We start from the raw sequence: 5,881 nt of genomic DNA on the forward strand, positions 1-5,881 counted from the left end.
TCTAATGCAAACATCAAAATTGAACAAATTTCACAAACCTGAAGATAATACATGATGATAATATAGAAACAGCTATATCCAATAATTACTACACTACAGAATAACCATTCCTTTATAAAACACACTGAGTCAGTAGATCCTAACTGTCCTCTATCAGTCAAACTAACTTATGACTAAGGTTTGTGGTGTGACAGATTTCATTTAGTCTTCAGCTTTCATTGTGAACAATAAGACAGGTAGGGCTGTGTGTATACTGCAGTCAATATAGGCCAATATTCACCTATACACTAGTACTACCTGTGCATTAATAGGTTTATACAACTTAAAGGTTAAGTATGACCTAAAACACCTTCTATTTTCTATTTTCTCTACTCTTAGTCTTAATAGGAAAACTTTATACACACTATTTAAGGTTTTCAAAACTTAGAAGTGTGAAATATCAAGACCATTTAAAACAAAATTAAAAAAAACATAAGCTTATCTAAATTAATTAGAATTTTTTCAACCAAAACCAGGAAAACTGTATTCCAAATGACAATAATTTCAAATAATATTTTATCAAAGTATCTTTATCTTCAATCTGTTAACAATTATTATAATCAAATTACTTCTATAGAATCCTCTATCTATCTAAATTATGGATATATTTTGATTTTGATACAGATAAAATATACCAAAAAACAATTCTTCAAATACAAGAGAGCTTCAAAAAAACAGAACAAAGCAATCTATATTTTCCTGAATAGTAGCTGATCAGAACTGTCAATAAAAAGTTAACACATTAAAGAAAATTCCTTCAACCACTTTTCAAGTTATTGATATTTGGTGGTTGTTATTTATGATAATTGAGAATCGATAAATTGATTTATAAACACACCATGATATACATTACTATTCAGTTAATACTGTACTAGTAACCCCAATCTAAACCATTCCAATTATACTGGAATTTTATTTTCATGTTATATTCTATTTAGATGCTATCTTAAAGGCAGTATTCATGTTAATGTTACACCACTATCATTTTAACTATTAAAATTTCACATGATGTCCTTTTATCATCAGTATACTTGATGCTAACATTCAACTGACGCATTGCATAAGCAATATAAAACATAAAATTAATGGTGCATTATATAATCAACATGTTTTCAAAGCATTTATTATGGGAAAATATAAATCACAGATTGAACATTAAGAATTAAAGACTGCTTAAGAGAGCTATTAAAGCACTAAAAAAAAGTCCAATTTTGATGGAAACTGACTATATGAAAAGATAATTATATATTGTATATGCTGTAAGCAACAATATATTAAATTTTTCACAATATTTTTCACTAATCATTTTGGCATTTAACGCAAAGTTTTAGATAAAACATATCCTTAAATGCAAGAGATTGAAATTTGGAAAATTTCACATATTTGTAATCAAAATATAGATTAATCTATGACAAATTTAAAACACTTGAATAAGTACATATATATCAATCTGTTTGAAAGAATCTAAACATGTAAAGTAAACTTGAGGACAGGGTCAAGTAAATGTTATAAACGTGCTAGATAAAAGACAAGGTTTATTGTTCATTATAACATGCAAATTAAAATTAAACATTTCGTAACTAATGATTTCCTTCCACAGTCAAGTTAGCTGTATCACACAAAGTTTAGGTCAAATTCTTATTAAATGAGCTCTTTCAGTTTTTTTCATTGTAAATCATGTGCAATCTTTCTTGTTAAAACAAAATATCAGTTTTTATAACCTGAACTTGTTTTATGATTTGATTTAAAGCTATAAATCATTTGATTTGCTTCATATAGTGTAACATGAAATTCAAATTAATTTTCCAGCTATTACCAAACCAACATTTAAGGGGTTTTTTTTTGTTTGTATTAGGCAAGACCAGTCAAATTTTACAGCGAAATTGAAAGCACTAAACATGATGGAAAAGAGAACAAAAAAACAACTGTATCCCTTTAATTGTCTTTATTCTTTCCAAGGTATGAGACAAGGTGAATGAAAATTGAAGCAAATTCTTACCTGTACCAGTATATAATATCTAGAGCTCCAATCATTGTCATTATTACTGTCCATTCCCATTGTTTGATTGTAATAACTTAATGTTTTCACCATTTTGTTAAATTAGAAACTTTGAATATCACAGATTAATGTAAGGTGTTTAATTAACAGAATAAAGTTTATAACTGTTCCAGGATTCCTTTTGCAAAAGTATGAAGTTATTTCCAATTCATCAATAAAACATTCATAATTAAGTTCCATAACAGAACTCTGCAACACTGATTGTAAACATGTTATGTTTAAATTTAACTTCAAATTGATTATTCAAGTAAATTATGTTAGCAAATTGTCACATTTCGTAACATGTAACATTAAAACAAGTCCACCATCCAGCAAGTTGATAATATATCTAACTTGTTTCTGAGAACACTTTCCTAACGTTGAACTAAATATTGGACACCTTTCTTCCTCTTGTATACACTTAGGAACAAATATTGTGTGAAGTTTCGACCCAAAACTCATATAAAATAAAAGCTCTTCATTAAAGAAGGTTCATATTTAACTAATGAAAACAAAAGATCTTTGATTTTTTTACGTTTGAAAGACAAAAGCTACTGGGGGGTCAAAGAGAATTTAGTTTATTCAAATATAAATTCTGAACAAATGATAGAGATTACCGTAGTGATAAATTTTCGGATGCAAACTGTTTGGTTTTGAAGATTATTTGGTGTGCAGACAACCAGAGGTCTACCAAGGACATCATTCACCAACGCAGAATAATACTCTCTCAAACAACAACTGAACTCTATAGGCATTGCAACAAGTTGTGCTATTATAATAGTTTGTTATAAAAACATCAAGACAATAAGGTCTCAGATGTCTGGTAAAAGCAAGAAAACTAATTGCTGCTTTCAAAAGTATATAAAAAAGGTCCAATAAAAACAGGGAATTAGTTCAAGTTGGGTTCACAATGAACAGAAGATAAAAAGTAATGATTCACATGTTTTAGGGCACCTTTGTGCAAAATATAATCCTAGAAAATCCAAGAGATATTTATATTTAATAAATTGAATGTTTCTTTTGGTTGACTTTTCTTGGTTTTCTCTCATAATATTCCAAGAAAATTTCAATTTGGTCAAAAATAGTAGTACATGTATGTAGATCAAATAAATATTAAACCAGTTGAGCCTGATACTGTGACCAATAATTGTCAAGTTAATATTCAGTATAATCAATCTGACGGTAGACCAACCTGTTTTAGTTTCAGGTCTACTGCCCCATAAAACAACAGGACCTTATTTAAATACATTAACTTATTTCACTAATATAACTTATTTCTTATACATCACTTGACTTTTTTATAGGAAACTTGACCATATATCATTATCTTTATTCGTGAATGACTTTATTGTATTTCTCAAAAATCAAAATCACATTAACAAAATATCCTGTCAAATATCCAAAGAACATACAGTTACAGGGTCCATTAGAGGTGGAGTAAAACTAAGCAATTTTAGCCTTTATGTGTTAACCAAGTAATAAACACAAATTTCACCATGTATATGTATAACAATTACAGCAAAATTGCAGATGCAGATTATTGGCAGTTTTAATCAAACATTTTATAATAATATACACATTTACAGAGTTGTTGGCTAGAAATGATCACTATTGTCTATGTTGTCCACCTTTTCAACCACAAAATACTGACAAGAACAAGTTATTTATCATATCATGTTCAAAGAAAAACTAATCCTAGTTATACCTATTCTTTCTTTAAAACTTTCCAATAACATAGCTTCAAAGATGTTAAAGTATCATTGCTCCTAATCCAAAGACTTTAACCAAGATAACAAAAACTACAGTTTCTTTAGATTTTAAGTTGTCTAATGTCCAATATTCTAGTCCAGTAATCATTAAACAATTGATATGAACTTGTTTATTATCCCACTGTAATGTCAATACTTTTCATTTACACTTCTTTGCATCACTGATATGAAGGCATAGGACACAAAATCTCAAATACATACCTGTGTCCATGAGTGGGTGTTATACTTCTCATCTACAAGTATTTGACATTAAATTTGACTATTTACATAAACTTGTACTATTTTACATAACATTTGCATTGAGCTTTTTTTTCTTGACTTTTAAAAGTTACCTAAATTTGAAAATCATCCCTTCATTCAAAACTCTCTTTGAAGAGAACAGATACTGATTAAGTTACAGATAACTGGACACTAAAAGGGGTAGATGGAGTTTGTCAAGGACATTATCAGATAATGATAAATATCAGAGACAGAAATCACTAATCAAAGAAGCAGTTATCAAGCAATTGGTGAAGTAGATGATAGGAGTTTAGATCAGACACCTGGCCAACTCTCAGAACTTCTGGCCAAGACCAAGATCAGATCATTTTTACATTGAAAATGATTTGATGGTATGGAATCTAATTGTGTTGTAGGCGATAATACAAATTGCTAGAAATTGAGCTATTGTATTGGTGATGTAGAGATTGATTGTACAGTTATTAGGTGTTAAGAAGAAGAAAAGTTTATTTAAGTTTTTTATAATAATTGATGAAGGTGGACCAGTAAAATAGAAACTTTCAGTTTAAAGATTAAAATACCATAGGGAGTTAGATTGAGGAGAAAGTTGTTTGTTTATAGCTAATAACACATAGAAATAACAAACAAATTGTTGACAAGGAGTGTTTGGTGAAAAATATTCCAATAGACACTGAACTGAGACAAGATCACGTCAACAAGACCAAAACAAATACCAATAACCCCGAGAAATACTTCTTACTAATATCAACTCACAGGTACATGTAGGATGAAAAAAAGATTAAAATAAGTCAAGGTGATCAAACATCTATTATATTTTATTCTCTTCTACAAGTGGTGGATTGTTTGTTCAAACTCTTCTGTGCTTTAAAAATTCAAATTCTGACAGCATCTGTTGAAGGTTACACAGTTAGATGTTGCTATTGCATATTTTTATATATATATATATATATATATATTTTATTTGGTTGAATGTTCACTTTGTTCTCAATGTCCTGTACATCGTGTCCAAACCACACCCCCATTTGTCATCTCCTCAGGGCTGTGGTAACACAAGTGAGAAAAATTACGTATTCATAGCTAAATATTGTCCAACCAAAATTAGTCCTACTGTATTGGTAGCAAATTTCAGCCAATAAAAACAAATCACTCGCTATGACACTTTGTTTTGCGAATGTAAACAAAACGAAAGCAGCGTGCCATTACATATTTGATGAATATGTATGGTACAGAATTGAGTAAGATTTTCGTTAAAAGAATTGGAGCCGAGAAAATCAAACCTTACATTGGAATATTTACTGGAAAGAATGTGTTCTTATCTCTTCAAATGGGCGGCAGCAAAGCGGTGTTATTCTACCGATCTGATTGGTCAGATTCAAATACCACCAATCTTGTTTCCACGCCCCCAAAACGAAGTGTAGTGGGCTTAGTTTAATACAGGTTAATAAGACCATGTCTAAACGTATTTGTGATACAATGTGTCCTGTACAACATGCACTGTATTGTAATTGTTTAAAATGCTATTTTTTTAGAAAAAAAAATACTAAGAACAGGTCCAAATCTAGAAACAGAAAATTTATAGATGTTCCATAGTTAAAAACTATAAATGTTACATTGTAATAATCTATAGTTGTTACAAAAGATTTAGATATTCCACAGTTAAATAAATGTCATATTGTTACAACTCTATTGATGTTACAAATCTTTATGTGTTACTATGGATGGTACATTGTTGCAAATCTAAAGATGGTACATTGTTACAAATCTATGGATGGTACATTGTTACAAATCTATGGAT

The sequence above is a fragment of the Lottia gigantea genome (genome assembly GCF_000327385.1).
Source record: "Lottia gigantea unplaced genomic scaffold LOTGIsca_18, whole genome shotgun sequence".
In the NCBI taxonomy this organism is placed as follows: Eukaryota; Metazoa; Mollusca; class Gastropoda; family Lottiidae; genus Lottia; species Lottia gigantea.